Here is a 19683-nt window from a genome sequence, read left to right as displayed (position 1 = left end):
TTAAAAAAACTGTTTAACCACCTCAAATAACAAACATGGATAAATATGCTATAATGTTATTGTTTTGGTTAAATAAATTGTTTAAATTGTTATTAAGGAAATGATTATTCTTCTCATTCCAATAAAGTACAGCAGAAAAGTTGTCCAAATATAAAGTTAACTTATTAAACCTCACAATAATTTCATAATTCTCTGTCTATGTATTTCTAATAGTATAACCAAATCAGTAATTTTTGATATAGCCGAACTGTAAAAACTACTTTGAAAATTTACTATTCCAAAAATGAAACCTTCATCTGGTTGTAAATATTAAGATTATACCAGCAAGAATTAGTCTTTCTGTAAAAAAATATATGATTGAAATCAAGTCTTACTGACTAGTGATTTACCGTATTTTTTGCACCATAACACTCACTTTTTTCCTCCTAGAAAGTAAGGGGAAATGTCTGTGCGTGTTATGGAGGGAATGCCTACGGGTGGCGGGGGGGATCTGCTGCTGTCGTGAGCAGAGGATCCATGGTTCCCCTTCCTTCCCTTCTCCGTGGCTCGCTTTGAAACAGCAAAGCGGGAGAAGAGCCGCTGAGTGGGGGGGAGAGAGGGACAGAGAGCCTGCTTCTTTAAAGGAGCAAAGCGGGAGAGGAGAGGAGCCGCTTACATGAGTGTAAGTGGCTCCTGTCCGGTTGGTTCCTTTAAAGCAAGCAGGCTCTCTGTCCCTCTCTCCTCCCCACTCAGCTCGCTAAATAGCAGCAAAGTTTTTCAGCTCGCTAAGCCGGGGATGAGCGGGGAGGAGGGAGAAAAGCAGAGCCTGCTTGCTTTAAAGGAGCAAAGCGGGAGAGGAGAGGAGCCTTCTCCCCTTATACCCCTCTTCTTCATTATTAGCAGCATCCTTCTTCACCCACCCCATGCATGCTCCTTGTCCCTTGAGTGCTTTTCCTTCCCTCCCACTTAAAACATGGTTACAAAGCACGGATCCACATGGATCCTCAGGATTTTTGCACTGGGTCACCCCAAATTCACCATCAGACCACATAGCATGTCCATGGCTACATCACCAAAAAAAATCACGCACCCATTGTTGCCTGGGGCCGCAGTGGTTCAAAAACGTAGTTACAAAGCATGGATCCACATGGATCCTCAGGATTTTTGCATTGGACTACTCCAAACTCACTGTCAGATCACATGTCTGTGGCCACAGCATGAACCACAAAAATCATACATCCACTGTTTCGTTTAGAATATTTTTTTTTTCTCACTTCCGGGTTGGCGCCATCGCCGAATGGCGGACTCCCTCCGAGCTCCGGAGAGAGCCTGCTCGGCAGGGGTTGGGTTCTACCGCGTCGGCGTCGCGGGGACCCTCAAAAACCATGGGCGCTGAAACCCATGGGCATGGTGACTCGGCGGGCACCGTTTGCGCCCCCCCGACCCGCGAAGGAGCCTTTTTAAAGGCTACGGAGCGGGTGCCGGGGGGGGGTGTGGTGCTATGAGTCCTCCGCTTCCCCTACCGAGCGAAGCCGCATGCCATTTGGCGGAGAGCGCTGACTTCTTCCATTGAAAATTCGGATTAAAAAGAACAACCCGTGAGTAATTGGAAACTGGACTTAAAAAGGGGGAAAAATTAAATTCGGAGCGAGTGGGGGAGGTGCAAAAAGGAAGTCAGTCTCCCCCCTGTCGTAGAGGATTTAAAGCAAAGGATTTAACAACTAAGATCGAGTGCTACCTTATTTTGATAAAGTCACTAATTTCACGATGGAAAATTATAAGACTGGGCTGGAGGAGAAAAGTAGAACGTGAGCTAAAATGCAACCCCCCCCCCCCCGGGAACTGGGAGCGATCCGCGAGAGCGCCGGGAGAGGAGAAACAGAGGCTTTGACAGCTGTCAAAGGAGCTGTCAAAGCTGAAGAATAAAAAGAGAACTTTGTTATGAGGACTTTTGCCGGTTACATTTGTTACAAATTAGATATAAATTGTTTAAAACAAGGAATAACAAGTTACTTTGACTGTTGGGTGCGATCTGGAAGGAAACTGAGTTACTATAATCCCTCTAGAGGGGCTGTGGGACACTACAAGTATTGCTGGCATGGAATTTGAATTGGACTTTTTATCTCCTGGGAAACTGCTGAAATGGAACACTATTTTGTCTACAGAGGTATCTACACTAAAGGAGACAATAGATTTAACTATTGAAGAATGGAAGGGACTTGACGTAAAGTTTTGTTCCTGAATAACAAAGCCTCTGTAGGGGATTTAGAAGCTTTTGGAATTGGAACATTTTTGCAGGAGAGCAGGAAAAGAAACTAGAGGAAAGTGAGGACAGAGAATAATAAGAACAACATGAACAACAAGAATTGGATAAAGCTGGAAGTGGGAACATTTGGGACATCCAGATTTGAAAGGTCTAAAGAAACAAAATTGGAGTTTTTACTCTTAAATACAGAGATCTGGATGGAAAAAATGGACCTTTTTGAGATAGAGCTTTTCCAAGATTGGACGCTTGAAACTAAAGATGATCAAAAAGACGGCAAAGACTATTAAAAAGACGGCAAAGTGGACTTGTGAAGGATTTCGGCCTAGATGTGGGATCTCCAGGATGACAACAGGCATTGATGGACATTGGGGAACGCAACCGGGAAAGGGGGGAGGGAAATTTGGAATCCAAAGGGTGTTAAATTATATTTTATTCTTTGTTCCATTTTCTTTTATTTTAAGAGGGGAACTCGTGGAAGGGAGCGGGGTCGATTTTAGGGGATGGAAAAACATTCTTAACATTGGGTTAACTATAATAAGTTTAAAATTTGGGGTAAGAACTTGCTGAATCTATTTGAAGGAATTGGAATACAAGAGGGGGTGGGGTGGGGAAGTCCTGGCAAGATGCTAATGAAAATAAGGTTATAAAATGGATGTTTTATTTTTTTATTTTTTATTTTTTCTGTTATATTTGAAAATGTTCAATAAATATTATTTTTAAAAAAATAGAATAATTTTTTTCTTGTTTTCCTCCTCTAAAAACTACGTGTGTGTTATGGTTGGGTGCGTGTTATAGAGCGAAAAATACGGTATATCATGATTTAAATCAAATTGATTTAAATCAAATCCACCCTGCTTTCTTCCCTTCCAAATCCATTGAACTTTGGGTTCAGGGGTGGGGAGGAGAGACCACAGAATAAAAAAACAACAACTGTGGGTGCTTGTGGCATTTTTCTGCCTGGCGCAAAGGACAAGATGGCGCCCTCCTCCCAACTGCTGGTTGTTGGGGCACAATAAGGGTCAGTGCGCCTGGCTGCTAACCAGAGAAGGTTGGTGGTTCAAGCCCAACCAGGGATGGCTGTGGGCAGATTCCTACATTGCAGGGTGTGGCGTTTGCCTGTTCATTTGAAAATGTCTGTACAGGGGGAGAGAAAGAGTTAATAGGTAGACCAATAGAAAAGCCAGGGGCGGAGCCTACCTGTTTATAAAAGGGCTTAGCCCGAGGTTTGGGTTGGTTGGTTTTAGTTGGTTGGTTGGGAAAGGCAGTTGGGAAAGCAGTTGGCAGACAGTTGGAAACAGAGAGACAGTTAGTGCAGTTGGTTCTTTTGTGAGGGGAGGTAGAAGAGATAGAGACAGGATAAAATAAGACTAAGAAGGTAAAGAGTAACAACGTTTTGAATGCACTTAAAGTTTATTTGTATTTGCAATAAACTACACTCTTCTTTGTTAAGAACCTGACTGAGACTAAGTGATTTATCGGGGAGGACCTGGTTGGTGGCAGCGGATTAGTGGTATACAGGTCAATAGTCTGAGAGACGACCGGGGGATCCGTACGAACGCCACACAGGGGTATGGACTCCATGGATGATCCCTGAGGTCCATTCCAACCCTACAATTCTATGATTCCATGTGCAGAATCCAACCGGGCTTTAACACTGATGATAGTCCACTGTCCACCTGAGGATGGCAGGCTAGCCCAGGGGTGCTCAAAGGAGGCTAGCTCAGGTGCCTCAGGGGAACTCGGGGGGGGGTGCAGGCTGCTGCCAATGGGGCCAGCTGTGCAATGAAATTTTGGTATATTTGAATATCTTCTCTCACAGAAGGCACAACAAGCTGGTAGCTATGATGGTTCCAATGGCTGAAGCAAGTCTGAGCCTTTCACAGACCATGACTTTGACAACAGCAGAAGCAGCTGAAAAGAGAGGAGCTCAGGGATAGTTTTGAAAAAACAGTTCTATAAGTTGTGTGTCTTTGTTTCTCAATATCATCCTTCTACATTGTTTTGTATGTTTTGTGGTATTTCATGCATTGAGATTTGCTGTTTTTTTAAAATGATTATAGATTAGCAATTCTTTATTGTAACTGATAAGTGTAAACTGTTTATTATTTGCCGATCTTTAATTTTACTGTTGACTATTGGATTCCAATGGAGTTTTGAATATTGCTTTATTTATCAGCAAACTGCCCTGAGACCTGCAGGTATAGAACGGTATATAAATTCAATAAATAATAAAAGTAAGAATAAGATTTGATATAAGTTGTTTATTTTAAAGGTATTGTGACTTTTCACATAGGATCTGATCGTTAATATTAATGTCTGGTGTTTTATTATTATTTTTATGTGTGTTGGAAGCTGCCCAGAGTGGCTGGGGCAACTCAGCCAGATGGGCAGGGTATAAATAAATTGTTGTTGTTGTCCGTCTGAATACTTGCTGCTGGAAATCACAAGTGGGGAAAAGGCTGTTGCACTCATCTGGTTGGCGATTGTGAGAACAGGATGCTAGATGAAATGGGCCTTTGGCCTGATCCAGCGGGGGCTTTTAATGCTTTTAAATATTAAAGGACACACTAAGGACATATTTACATCGAAGACTTTAATGGGCTTAAGATTAATGTCCACTGCCAGAGAACTGGACTTTGTGGCGGATCTGAAGAATTCTCTACACCTTCTCTAAAATCAACAATTCCCGGATTCTTCTATAGAAGCCATTATAGTTAAGGTGGTAAAAAGCCAATACAGTACAGTCGAACCTTGAAAGTTGAATTCCGGAAGTCATTCCAGAAGTCTGTTCGACTTCCAAAACGTTTGGATACCAAAGCGTGGCTTCTGATTGGCTGCAGCCAATCAGAAGCCCCGTTGGATGTTTGGCTTCCAAAAATAGTTCACAAACCGGAACAGTCACTTCCGGGTTTGCGACGTTTGGGAGCCAAAACGTTTGAGAACTAAGCGGTTCAAAAACCAAGGTACAACTGTATATGCTTGCCACACAGCTATGTCCAATAGGAGATAAGATAATAGGAACAACCACTCTTTTCAAATGCACATGAACCAAAATTGGAACCATGAAAAAGAGCATCATCTTATACAGTGTGCCCCCAAAAGAATCCTGAGAACTGAAGACTGCTGGGAATTGTAGTTCTGTGAAGGGTAAACCACAGTCCCCAGGATTCTTCAAGGTAAGCCATGTGTATTCAATGTATGGTCTTGTTATAACCAAAGCTATTTGATGCATAATGGCCATGTCAAATTAAAAAGTCAATTCCAGATTAGTTTAAGGAATGCAGTCTGCCTGTCTCTCATTTTTGGAGACTGCTACAACAACATGTCTCCATACAAAATGCCTCCAACACAAGGCACCAATAGTAGCTGTGAATTCAAAACAGTAACAATGGAAATAATAAAACATGTTGCTGCTGTTCAAAGGCTACGAGAATGAAATTTATGAGCAGAGGGCTTGTATCTACTCCCCTCCCATATGTAAAAAGTAATTAACGGATTAAATCCAGGCAATTCCGCAGCCAGTGGAAAATGCTGAGATGCCTTTTACATCGCATTGGTTTAGCTATATCTGTCGGGTCCGGAAAGTTCTGTGGAAGGAGAAGCATAAATGCTTCAGCCCGCATGAATTACGATGTGAAATTGTCACTGTGGTTAATTTCAAAATGCCAGAACCTCAAATGCTAAAAATGCTTCTGAGACAAAATCTATAAAACAATTCATAGCTGCTGTGTTCTTCCCCTTCCCCTCCTCCTCGTCCACTGTTCGAATATTTTCAGACTTGTTACTTGCTTATTTTTTACCTGTAATGATCTCACTGTGGTACCTGGCAGGAGCCTGTGTGACTCAAACAGATCTGCTAATTTTCTTTTTTCTTGGGAATTTCACTGGCATTCCCTCACAGGCCCTACCCCTACCCCTGATCCTGTTATATGTGTGTGAATACCAGCCTTCTTAAAAAAGATTTCTACCACAATGAAAATTCTCAGTCCATAATATCATCTATTGAAACAACACTGTTTGCCCTTACCCTCCCACATGTTAGAAGTACGGTAGGAAGGCAGGGATGGCGGACATCAGGGTTGGAGAATGAAAGTGGTCCAGGCCCTGCTCCTGCCCAGCCACACCAACTCTACCTAGTCCAAACCTGTTACCATCCTTGGTTGGCGCTCTACTTGAATGTTCTTGCCAGGCTGGAATGTGTCCTCCTGATAGTGCTTCTTGCTTGCACTGAGACTCTTAATCTCAGGATCGGGGGTTTGAGTCCCACACAGGGCAAAATATTCCTGCATTGCAGGGGGTTGAACTAGATGAACCCAGTAAAGGTAAAGGGACCCCGACCATTAGGTCCAGTCATGGCCGACTCTGGGATTGTGGCGCTCATCTCGCTTTAGTGGCCGAGGGAGCAGACGTTTACCCACAGACAGTTTTTCCGGGTCATGTGGCCAGCATGACTAAGCCGCTTCTGGCGAACCAGAGCAGCGCACGGAAACGCCGTTTACCTTCCCGCTGGAGCGGTACCTATTTATCTACTTGCACTTTGACGTGCTTTCAAACTTCTAGGTTGGCAGGAGCAGGGAGCGAGCAACGGGAGCTCACCCCGTCGCGGGGGATTCGAACCGCCGACCTTCTGATCGGCAAGTCCTAGGCTCTGTGGTTTAACCCACAGTGCCACCCGCATCCCTTAGATGACCCCCGTGGTCCCTTCCAAATCTACAATTCTAATAGCCCCCGTCCCACAAACACATTCAAAAGGCCATAGATTGTTTAATCAGCCAAAGGCATGGTTATAGAGTAGGGGTACCCAAACTAAGGCCCACGGGGCTCGTTTATCCAGCACGCGGTGACCCCCGCCGCCGCCCACTCTTGCCGGCGCTGCGCTGCGCAGTGTAGCTGCCCACTTCCGGGTCGGAGGAGCACTGGAAATAGCTTGAGTGCATGCACGTTATTTGCGCATGTGTGTTATTTCCAGTGCACATCCGGATCAGAGGAGGCCCATGCACATGCGCACAAGCTATTTCCGGTGCTCCTCTGACCTGGAAGTGTGCTGGAAGTAGCGTGTTCACACACGTATGGGCACGCGCTCCCCCACCCTCTGGCCCGCCGCACAATCGGCGCTGGAGACACCGGCCCAAGGCGCGGTAAGTTTGCTGACCCCTGTTATAGAGAAACAGACAGAGGGCCTTCTCGGTAGTGGCGCCTGCCATGTGGAACGCCCTCCCAGAAGATGCCAAGGCAATAAACAACTATTTTACTTTTAAAAGACAACTGAAGGCAGCCCTCTTTAGGGAAGTTTTTAATGTCTGATGCTGTATTGTTTTTAATATTCAGTTGGAAGCCACCCAGAGTGGCTGGGGAAACCCAGCCAGATGGGCGGGGTATAAATAATAAATTGTTGTTGTTGTTGTTGTTGTTGTTGTTGTTGTTGTTGTTGTTGTTATTTCACCTTATCCCAGTACAGGGGCACTAACTATAGGGGGTAGAAGGGGCTTCAGCCTCCTCAATATTTCTAGGCAAGGGGCTGAGCCTCCCCAATATTGAGGGGGTGCCAACCTCTGCCACCCCCAGGTGAGCATTGTCCTGCTGGGTGAGAGCAGGAGGCACTGAGGGCAATTTTCATCCCCTGCGCCCCCTGCTGTGATCGCCAGAAAGCTTTCCGTGAAAGAGCACAGGCAATCCTCAAAGGGACACCTGTGTGTCCCGATAGGCCTGGCCAGCCTGGGGGAGGGAGATCGCATGTGTGACGTCATGCACGTGCAACGACCCCCCCAATGTTGGGCCTAACTCGGTGTGCCTGTCCCCAATATATGCATTTAAAATAAAATAAAAAAACATGCATTGGAGACCTGCATCACAACATTCAGGTAAGTGAGAAATTCAAATGATGGTTGTACAAATCTGATAGATTCAGCATTAAATGTGAACTGGATCGATTTTCTCCTCTACCCCTAGTCCAAACACAATATGGCCAATCTAGTGTGTTCTTGCTTTGAACCAAAATAGGTATTTTTCCTGCTCCGGGGAACAGCATCTACATTTGTCCTTCCTTAGTTTACTGGTGGTTTTCTCAAGCAAATAGTTTGTCCTCTGGAGTCCTCATAAAATCTCCTTATCTTGCTGGCTGCTAGAGGGAGACATGTGGTTTCTCTCTGTTTGGTTCCCTTGGGCCCAGGAAAGACTGTTTGCCGGAGAAAATCAAAACAGGGGCATAGGAACAGAAAAGGCTGGTTTATATGGAGCTAGACCCTTGGACCAGCTAGCCTGGTTTCAGGCAGGGGACTTTCCCAATTCACCCTCCCTGGAGAGGCTGAGGGCTGAACCTGAGACCTTCTGCATGTAAAACAGATAATTTACCACACACAATATTAGGACATTACCATCTATCTCCCTGGAAAAGACCCTGATGCTGGGAAAGATTGAGGGCACAAGGAGAAGGGGACGACAGAGGACGAGATGGTTGGACAGTGTTCTCGAAGCTACAAACATGAGTTTGACCAAACTGCGGGAGGCAGTGGAAGACAGGAGGGCCTGGTGTGCTCTGGTCCATAGGGTCACAAAGAGCCGGACACGACTAGACAACAACACCATCATCATACATAATTTCTTCTTTCCTGTAGGGGGTTGGCAGTCTTCTACTTCTCCTGGATCACAGAACCTGGATCCTCAGGTTGTGGCGATAGCTAACTTGCTTTTTTTCTAGTTACAGGTAGGTAACAAAATAATAACAGTAATAGTAACAGTAACAGTAATAGTAATAATAATAATAATAATAATAATAATAATAATAATAATAATAATTCCTTCCAGTAGCACCTTAGAGACCAACTAAGTTTGTTATTGGTATGAGCTCTCCTGTGCATGCATACTTCTTCAGATACACCGTTCATTACACAATTATGGGATTTCATCTGAGTCTAGACACAGGGCACGATGAGGCAGTATCCAGGCCAGGCCAGTGGAGGAGTGACTTCTGCAGTCATTGGAGAGAGTAGTAGTGATATTTAAACCAGGAAAGCCATCACTTGTTATGTGATAATACTCATGAACCGAAAAGGATGGGGTGGTGGGTTCCAGAGATATAAATGCTTTAAAATGAACATGAAATTTCAGCTGTGTTTGCATGCCTTCAATTGCTCGGAGCTCAAACATTCATCATGAGAGATAGGTACAGAGTTAGGTCTGATAACGTTACCTCCCCGGTAGGAATACATTAATAATAATCTCTTTTATTATGCTTTATGGCTGCCTTTCTCTTAAAGCTGTAGACCCAAAGCAGGATACAACCCAGGGGCAGCCCCCGTCAAATGGCCAACATATAAATAAATAAATTATTATTACTATTATTATTATTACAAATCAACAAACCAGTAAAAACAGCAACAACAACCACCTCGTAGAAACGTATCTCAAAACTAAATGCAACAGTGCAATACATTTATTAGTGCGTATGAGCAGAGTTTGCCTTGTACTATGATAGAGTTTAGTCCATTTGTGGCTGCTTCCACAAAGTCAGTATTTTGAGGGAGGTAGTCAAGAGCATATAGCAGAAATGTAGGTTTGTGCAATTAAAGCGCTCTGCTGAAACAAATCTAGTAAATAAATAAATTGCTGTTAGGAAAGTGATGAGGAAATGCATTTGAATGAATTATCGGGAAGGCCTATTACCTCTTCACAAACAAATCAGAATGAACACTCAATAAAGATCAGACATAGTATAACCTCCGTGAAAGCTTTGTGCAAGTAAGCTAAGATTAATAATAATAATAATAATTTATTATTCATACCCCACCCATCTGGCTGAGTTTCCCCAGCCACTCTGGGAGGCTTGATAATGCTTGATAATGCAGATCATTTGCAGGAGCCTCATGTCCCAATTATGGCACCTGAAAACCTTCTAATCAGAGATGTCAAGAGTTTGATCTGTCATCTTCTACATGCAAAGTGAGCGCTCACGAAATCAATGGCCATCACAGCACCTCCCAAGAGCATGCTGCCTCCATCCATACAGCTGTTATATTTGTTTCATATGCAGTTATTTTATTATGCTGTTTCAGAATATTTCAGAAGATATATGCAAATTGCCACACAGATCTTTTGTGGGGGGGCAAAACAAAATCAATAAATAAGGAATACGGGCACTCCCTCATTTGCCTGTTGGATGGTCAGGGAGCCAAACTATGCTGACATTTTTCAGAATGGAATACTCTTTAGGCCCAAGGGCAATAAAGGTGACACGTATGGTTGTTCAGCAACTCCCTTTCGCAAATCATAATTAAAGCCTGGCATTGGTGCTGACGGCTCACCGAAATTTAGAGCCGTTGTAATGTCTTGCATTACAGCTTTGTGCTTAGTGGATGAGCTTTTTATTACCGTAATGTGTTGGCGATTAACGAAACGGGCTTGGCAGGGCAGAAAGACACGTTTCCATATTTTGGAACGTGTTGCCATTCAGATTATTGCATCTTTATTAGCCAATTAACCATGTTGAAATAAACAGGGAAACAAACTAGCTGACTTCTGTTACACAATCACCTCTTGCAGGAAATATAAATCTGCTGTCTTTTTTAATTTGCTAATATGCAGCGAATGAAAAATGTATCAAGCAAGAGGCACATTTCTCAAGTGGTGGTGAGGCTTTCCCTCAGGGAAACAGCAGCCTGATCTCTCAGGAGATTTGAACCAGTTTCTTTTCCCTCGGAATTAATTTTAGTGGACTGTGTTCACTTCAGCACTCCAGGGGGAAAATAAATCACAAGGAGAATATAATGCTTAAACAGGGAGTTTAGGAAGCTGCATGGCAGCAATCGTACCAGGCAGTGTGGAATTTAAGATCTTATGCAAAATTCAGTGGGGTTTGGTATAATCTCATCGCTCATTTTTTTAAAGGCAGGTTTCTATCTCTCATCCTGGCTATAAATAAAGACTTGAAAGAGGCCGTAGCAACTGCTAGTCTTTAAAAAGAAAGAAAAGAGAAAGATGGTTCTGGTGTGTGGAAAGGTCTGCTGGCCTTCATGCAGGACATCTGCACTGTATCCAGTAGAGCTGACCTGAAATATCTCAGAGAAAATTTCTGAGATTTCCTTTTCATTTTTCTCACCTTCCTAGAAAATGGAGTGCTGCAGAATTTTCTCCAAATATCCTCTACCAATTTTTGTGGCACCCTGCCACTTTCTGCCTTCAATGCCCTGGAAAGATGTTAGTCTAATGCACTGCGGGGGAGTAAAATAGTGGCCAGGCTGCCAATGTAGCAAGCAAGCAAACAAACAAAAGGCTTAAGGGGGAAACAAATAAGCTCTGCTACTTTCATTGCTAACGGTGAGCCACATCCCTATTGGAAAATTTTTCCTCCTGTCCATAGCTGTCAACTGTCCCTTATTTGGCAGGAAAGTCCCTTATCCCAGCGCTGTGTCACGCTGCTGTCCCTTATTGATGATGTCCCTTAAATTTCCCGGGTTTCAAAGGAAGCTGTTTCTCTCCCTCCTTCCCTGCCGGCCAGGGAGGAGGGAGGCTCCAACTGTGTTGCTTGGCTGTGTTGCTCACCCAATAAGGAGTCTAAGAACGACTGGGGGGGGTGGAGCTTGCATTAAATCGGCCACATTGCCTGGGGACTTGCCTTTGCTCAGCGCTTCCCAGCAGAGAGGTGACAGTGGTTTTCCTTGCTACATCCCCTTTGCCGGGTTGCTGCGCTGTGGGAACCACCGATTGAGGCTTCGTTCGGCTGCTGGCTGGGCTTTCTGCCTTTGGCTCGGAGGGGCTCAGAAGTCGAACATACCTGTGCTTGGAAAATCCCTTATTTTGGCTGCTAATCCCTTATTTCCGGGCTGCTGGTCGCTTATTTTCAAATCTGTAAGTTGACAGCTATGCTCCTATCACTGCTGCTACTGCAAGTCTATTGAACTTGTAGTCTGCCAGATGTTGGTCAGATGGTGGTCTGCCACCATAGCCAGCATTACCAGTGGGTCAGGGATGCTAGGAGTTATAGCCCAACAACTGTACTTGGTTGGCCAATATTAATGTAATTTTGTTATTGACCTTATGCTGCCATTATTTCTGTCCTTGATGTTGACAGTGCATAAGTTTTTGGAAATAAGGTAATAAACACCTTCAAGGCCCCAGGTTCCCCTCACCCACTCATGGGTGAATTGCCATCTCTTCCCTTGCTGAGCTCTTTTGCTTTTCAATAGCTGGGATGATAGTCACAAATATGACAGGATAAGGTTTTCCCATCAGCGCCTCTCCACAATGGGAGAAGAAGAATAAGAAGAATTTGGATTTGATATCCCGCTTTATCACTACCCGAAGGAGTCTCAAAGCGGCTAACAATCTCCTTTCCCTTCCTCCCCCACAACAAACACTCTGTGAGGTGAGTGGGGCTGAGAGACTTCAGAGAAGTGTGACTAGCCCAAGGTCACCCAGCAGCTGCATGTGGAGGAGCGGAGATGCGAACCCGGTTCACCAGATTACGAATCTACCACTCTCAACCACTACACCACACTGGCTCTCAGCTGTAGAAACTTCAGAAACTTCAGCTGTAGAACAGAACTAATGTGGCACAGCAGACAAACCATTAGATTTGGGTTACAGGCATGAGTTTTCAACTCCTCTGTTAGGTAGCTCATAGCACAGACTATGGCCCATCACTAACTCTCAGTTTTACTGGGTTGGGCAGTGGGAGAACATGATAGCCTCATGTTTTCTGCTTTGAACCCCTCAGAGGAATGCTAAGATACAGATGTGATATACAAACAAACCCATTTTTGCCTGATATTTGAGCATGCCAGAAAAGAAAGAGATGGTAACTCTTCATTACAAGTCACCTCTAGCTTTGTGGCAAGCAACAGCTGCAGTCATGCTCACAGGAGTCACTGTTGGCATCCGCCTGTCTCGAGCAACAATGGAATGTGCTTCCAGGAGTGAAGTCAAACCGCTGGAGAATCACAGCACCTGCTGTGGCTGCAGAGACTGGTATCACGTAACTGCTGCCTCCTGCATTGCTTTTGCAGCATCAGCTGCACCACAGTGACCTCTCTGGGGCGCAAGCCTGAGCAGTGTGCATGGAGGTCCTGGGCTGCCCCCTCCCAGCCTCACTGATGTGGTTCAAAGGAAAGCAGAACAATACGTTTGGCACCAGCTTGGGGTACATCAAAGCAGGGGGTCCCACTCTGCTGCATACTTAACATCATATACATTTTGTGTGTGTGTGTGTGCGTGCACGTGCATTTAAAGACAGTAGGCTTGGGAGAACCCATCTGTTTGTGAAAGGAGCCAATTGACCAAATAACCACACACGTTCTTCCTCCTGCGTCTGAATTAACAGACAAAAAGTTGGCAAACACCAGAAAACAGAAAGCTAAATGAACAAGTCTGCTGAGTTTGCTAGCCCAGCGGGGCTACGAAACCTTATCTGCCGTGTCTTTTAGAATACAGTTTATTAAGCTCTGGTGCTCTTGTATAATTCAGTGCTGAAATTTGCTTATTTAGTTAGTTAAAGGACAGGGCGGGGTGTGGGTCTGCCGCTGCAGTTGTTGAATACAGTGGTTGGCAAGCTTGCATCATTAATCAGATCTGTGCCTTGCTCACAAAAGTTATTCACGTTTAGGGCATTAAAGCTTGAAGCTGAAATTGCAGCAGTAGGCAATTTGAGTAGGCGTAGCCTGTCCGTCTGCAACAGATTTATGACTGTTTACTCAACAATGGATTATATTGGGGGAGGCGCTGAGCGAGGGAAAGGGAGAAAAAGTCCCCTTTCAAAACACTACCTCAACCCGCAGTGATAACGTGTCTAATTTTTGCTCTCTCCCTTTTCGGTCATAGGAGCTTGTTTCATAATGACTGCCAGGGCTGATTCACACTTTACTAAACAGACATGCCTGCCATGTATCCATCGGTGCAGGAGTGTACAGTGGATGACCCAGACGGCCAATGGCTGTGACTGGCTGCTCCTCCCTGGAGTATACTTATCTCCATGGACGTGCAGTTTTCCAGTGTTTACCATGGCAAATACACACTGCAGACATGTGAAGTGGTGCTCTGTTTGGCCCACGAAATACTTAAGCCACAGTGTGCAACCCATATTCACTTTGTGAAATTCACCATCACAAGGTGAGATGATAGCAAGTGGCCTGGATGGGTTTAAATCACACCCACGCTGTATAGTTAAAGCACATTGCTTCCCCCAAAGAATTATGGGAAGTGTAGTTTACCCATCTTCGCAGAGCTGCAATTCCCAGCACACTTAAGAAACCACAGTCCCCATAATTCTTTGGGGGAAGCCACGTGCTTTGAATTAAATTCGTGGAGGAAAGCGCGTCTAACTGTGACAGATGCCACATGCAACGAAACGTTTCATTTTAATTGTTTTGTTTATTAAATTTATATACCGCTCTTCATCAAAAGATCTCAGGGTGGTTCGCAGAATAAAATACAAGATAAAACAGAAGTAAATAATTAAACCAAAACAACATAACAATACCCCCCTTCCCACAGAGACATTTAAAAGGCTGTAAAATATTACAGTGCATCCTCACCTTCTAACTGAAATGCTTCTCCTTGGTTTTAGCAAGACACCTAGCCACACTTTCCTTCGGAATACTATATATTTTTACTTTTATTTTCTAACTGAAATACAACATTTTGTGCCTAGGGAGAATTCTCAATCCTCATTGGATTGGGTTTTTTTGAGGGGGCGGGTGAGTTGGCTGATCCCTCCCTCTTGTATCACAGCAGCCCCATTTTGGCTACATAGCCACCAGAATTTCACGTCTGAGTCTGCTACCAGGAAATCATTACTGCCATCACGGCCTGATGATGCGCTTCCAAAAGGCACCTGTCTGCCTCCTGTGCAATGCGGGATTCAGAACTAGACAGACCTTTGGTCTGATCCAACAGGCCTCTCCTGGTGCCAGTGTTTCTCAAACTTGGGTCCTCAACTGTTGTTGGACTACAACTCCCATCATCCTTTAGCTAGCAGGACCAGTGGTAAGGGATGATGGTAGTCCAACAACAGCCGGGGACCCAAGTTTGAGAAACACTGCCTTACGCTAGGATTTATGGCAATGCATAAGGTTTTTAAGGCAGGGCTTTGAAGTCCGAAGCTTATATGGGGTCAAATAAATGCGGAAGTTGTTGTCTGTGGTGACTCACGTTATGAGATACACGGCACATGTTTAGAGGAACTCTAAAAACAAGTGACACCAGGTGTCCTGTGGGAAAGTACAGAGGAGGCTGTCATAGAAGACAACAGAGCCCGCTATGGCTGGACCGTCCCCCACCTCCCAACACATACCTTGACTGGGCCAACTGACACCAAATGACCTGTGGGGAGAATCCTGATGAATTGCTATGTGTGAATATTGAGTGTTAAGGGACATTTGTAAAGCTTTTCCCCAAAGATACTGTGTTCTCCCATCATGGCCTACTGACTTCCATCTCTGCCTTTGCCTCTCAGTTTCTTGGGCCTGGCCACCTCTCCTTGTCCTCTTCTGCTAACAGGGACAGCCTTACCATGAGGCAGCTGCCACCATTAACAGATTATGAGTTTCCTACAACAGTGGCTCAAAATATCTTGGTCCTGTGTACTGGCACAGAAGTTCAAGGGAAAGAGGAGGAAGTACACAGAAACACAGGCAAATCCTTGCATTATTATAACAGTTTCTCCCGTCTCTGCATGCCGAACCACTTTGGGGTGTTGAAACTAAAGGGCGTTTTGCACACTAGTGTTGCAGTCCCGAATACACAGCCATGCACCAGACTATCTGCCTGCAATGCCAACAGAACGTTGTGGTTTGTGACGCTGAACAGCCACAGCAGCCTGAATACTTCCATCTGGACCAATTTATTTGCTGTTGCAGCATGTTTCGGGCTCAGGCCATAAATATGCTAACTTTTAAGGCCCACGTTGAAGGGGCCTATTCACGCAAGGCACAACAAGCAAAAATGAACGGCGTTGTTTTCTAGAAATGGGCTTGCCATTCACAATAAGCGCATTTCAGCTGCATAGCAATGCTGGGGGGGCGGGGAAGCACCATATCCAAATTAATAATCCTTTAGCACACTCCCAGCTTTGCAAATCCAATTGCTGTAAATATATTGTTCTTTTCCTGAGGCTTTTATCTTGTTAAGTTATTTGCTGTAAATGAAATGCTCTTCTGAAAGAGCTGCTCTGTGTATCAGGTTCAGAGCGAAATGGGTTTCGTCTTACTTGTCTGTTTTGCCAAGAGGGCTAGGTGTAAATTAATTTGAGAAATTTTAGTTGCTTGATTATATGAGTTTCAACCAATTCAACATTTAATTGATTCAATCTGCACCAATTTACACATGCCTAAAACTGACAAATATGAAGCGGCTTTATACAAAGATCCATGCCAGGTGGGCAAGTTCCTTCTCTTTCTGCCCCTCCTTTCCCAGTGGACCAAGTTTGGTAAAGACAGCCCATGTGGTTCCTTTCAGTTGTGATCAGAGTCTAGCTCCCATTGCCCCTGACCATCATTGGCCATGATTAACAAAAGGGAGAGAGAGAAAGAGCCTCTCCCCCATTAATTAGGGCAAGTAAAGACTATCTGAAATATACTCAGAGTCCTGTAGTGATTTCATGCTCTTTGTTGCAGCTTGTAAAACAGTTGATAGAACTGCCCCCCAAACCTCAGGCTGTTATATACATTATTTACACAATGAGACCCATCTGATTGGCTGATTCTGCTTCCCTCCTGGAGCCTGATTGGTCTTTTCCTGCTGGCCAATCAGTTGTTGCATTCTAGGATCCTACTTGCCTATTGTTCTAGGATCCAAGCTTAGTACATAACGCTATCCTTCCTAGGTGGGGACAGAAAATAGCAATCCCCACCCCACCCTGCTAGGTGCTGAAGGTGATACGACAGGACAATTATGAGCTTGAAAGAGTTGTAGAGTTAAAATGGTCCCAACCACCCCACCATCACCTCTTTTAAACAGGCTTTTGCCAGTTTTTATAGTATTTTGAAACACATACAACCTATTTCATCAGAGACAGCAACAACAGGAAATGAGGACTGGAAACTTTAAAAAAAACAAGGCAGTGGAATTGTGAGCATTAGCACTTAAGAACAATTATTAGTAGTAGTAGTATATGGTCTCAGAGCAGTTCACAGGATTCAATCATTTCCATCAGTGACATACAAGCCATGCCCCCGCCCTGCCCCCAGTCTAGACTCTAGCCTCATGCTACTCTGCTAATATCCAGCTGCATATGTCCCATGAACAGTGTGACTTCTTGACACAGAAACAATGACCAGGTCTTAGGGAGGGGCATGGCAGCATGGGCAGAAATCCCATCATTTTCACAACCAACATGGCTCCATCATCCATATATCGTTGGAAGTGGCATGGGACTCCAGGGGAGGGTATGTGGCCCAGTGGTACACCGTCTACTTTGCATGCATAAGGTCCCTCACATCTCCAGGTAGGACCACCAGGAAAACCCTCTGTCTGAAATTCTGGAGATCCACTGCTGGCCTGTGAATATAATTCTCTGTTTTCTGACTGGGTGTTAGTCAGCTTCCCATGCTCCTATAAAAGGTTCCCACAGCACTACAACAATGAAAAAATCAAGCCTAGTGGGCTCAGAACAGAAGGGGTGGATGTGGTGGCTTATAATTCCCTTGGCAGAGACTATTTGTTATCTTTCCAGGGCCCAGACATGAACATTTGCACAGAGGATCCCAGATGCAATATCCCTGCCATCTCTACTTTAAAGAATCTGAAACAGCAAGACTGAGGGGAAAACTCCTGAGGAGGCCTTGGGGAGCTGTTGGCAGCCAGACTGAAGTTTAGTCTGTTTGATCACTAAACACGAGTGGGCGAGATAGACCTATGGCTCAGTATAAATTAGCTTCCTCTATATATGACTTGAAGGTACAGTTTAGTCCCTAAAGCCATGAACTGTACAAACCACACTTAATAAAACCAAGGTTCAAACAAAAATTAAAAATATACAAACTGTGCATGCTAGGATTCGAAAAGCATATCAGGGAATCCTGAACCTAAATCAAGATAATCCTACACACTCTCTATTTTGGATTCGGCTTAATGGTTACAAACATCCTCTTAGTGCCAAATTTTGGTGAGAGTGAGAAAAAACCCACCCACCCAACCTTTTAAACCTCCCTCTTTTAAACTGAAACTTGATATATAGTGACTCAATCTCAAAATGTTATTATTTATATGACACTATATCACGGAAAGGGGGAACACTTCTTTTTGGATCATTCGAGAACAATTCCAAAATGTGTGTAAAATGCTGGCTTTAGGCTTCTTACATCTCCATTGTGGACTTATTGCCTATACTGTACATCTAAGATGCTTTGGCGTTAAATGCCACTTAAAAAACCTATTTTGTAGACACTTTCTTTGAGGCTTATAGTAATAGTATCCTGTGGCACATTCCTCCAACAACACATGTTTATCAGTATTTCCCTATTTAATTATTTTTTCCCATTTGGACTGATGAGGGTTAGGACTCATGGGTAGGCAAACTATCTGGCCCAATCACCTTCTAAATCTGGCCCGTGGATGGTCCGGGAATCAGTGTGTTTTTACATGAGTAGAATGTGTGCTTTTATTTAAAATGCATCTCTGGGTTATTTGTGGGGCCTGCCTGGTGTTTTTACATGAGTAGAATGTGTGCTTTTATTTAAAATGCATCTCTGGGTTATTTGTGGGGCCTGCCTGGTGTTTTTACATGAGTAGAATGTGTGCTTTTATTTAAAATGCATCTCTGGGTTATTTGTTGGGCAAAGGAATTTGTTCATTTATTTATTTTTCAAAATATAGTCCAGCCCCCCACAAGGTCTGAGGGACAGTGGACCAGCCCCCTGCTGAAAATGTTTGCTGACCCCAGAGTTACGTAAAGGCTTCAAGTTTGTAATGATATCATTATGACATGCCTTTTTTTAAAAAAACAAAACCTGATATAGTGTTAATCCTTCTCCCCACCTAGCAGAACTTTGAGAGTAGGAGGGAGTGCAGAATTGGCCTGTGCGCAAGAAGTAGTTAAAACTTCTCTTTCTGCCAGTTCTCCCATGTTCCCTTTCTCCCCGTGGGCATATTTCGGAAGGCTGGCTAGGGAAGAAATGGGTGCAGCATGGGACATGAGGAAGAGCAGTGGCATATAAAAAATAGGCAGGGGAAGACTGAAGATCCCATCCTGAATTGCAGGATTCTATATTGTCATTGGGGACGCGGGTGGCACTGTGGGTTAAACCACAGAGATTAGGACTTGTCAATCAGAAGGTCAGCGGTTCGAATCCCTGCAAAGGGGTGAGCTCCCGTTGCTCAGTCCCAGCTCCTGCCAACCTAGCAGTACAAGCCAAGCAATTTGTTCTAGCAAGCAGATAAGGACCTTCGCACTAGACCATGCGAGCATCAGGCCATGCCACGTTAGCCAATCATATAGGACAGCACGAGCT

At 44.4% G+C, this 19683-nt stretch overlaps 2 long non-coding RNA genes across 10 annotated transcripts in view; one reads left to right on the top strand and one right to left on the bottom strand.

The window, feature by feature from the left end:
• The window catches only part of LOC309338052, a 286413-nt gene that overhangs the window by 127723 nt on the left and 139007 nt on the right, over positions 1 to 19683 (bottom strand). The window lies entirely within an intron of this gene.
• Positions 3061 to 19432, top strand: LOC309338093. Of its 2 annotated transcripts, none has more exons than XR_014154695.1 (3): positions 3061 to 3620; positions 8860 to 8948; positions 15734 to 19432. It is a non-coding gene; the product is annotated as an uncharacterized lncRNA (long non-coding RNA). The 2 variants fall into 2 exon arrangements; XR_014154696.1 differs by lacking the exon at positions 15734 to 19432 and adding an exon at positions 14057 to 14346.

This window comes from Podarcis erhardii (assembly GCF_964252035.2).
Source record: "Podarcis erhardii genome assembly, chromosome: 3".
In the NCBI taxonomy this organism is placed as follows: domain Eukaryota; kingdom Metazoa; phylum Chordata; class Lepidosauria; order Squamata; family Lacertidae; genus Podarcis; species Podarcis erhardii.
The sequence above is the reverse complement of the archived record's forward strand: the minus strand, read 5'-3'. Positions and strand labels throughout refer to the sequence as shown.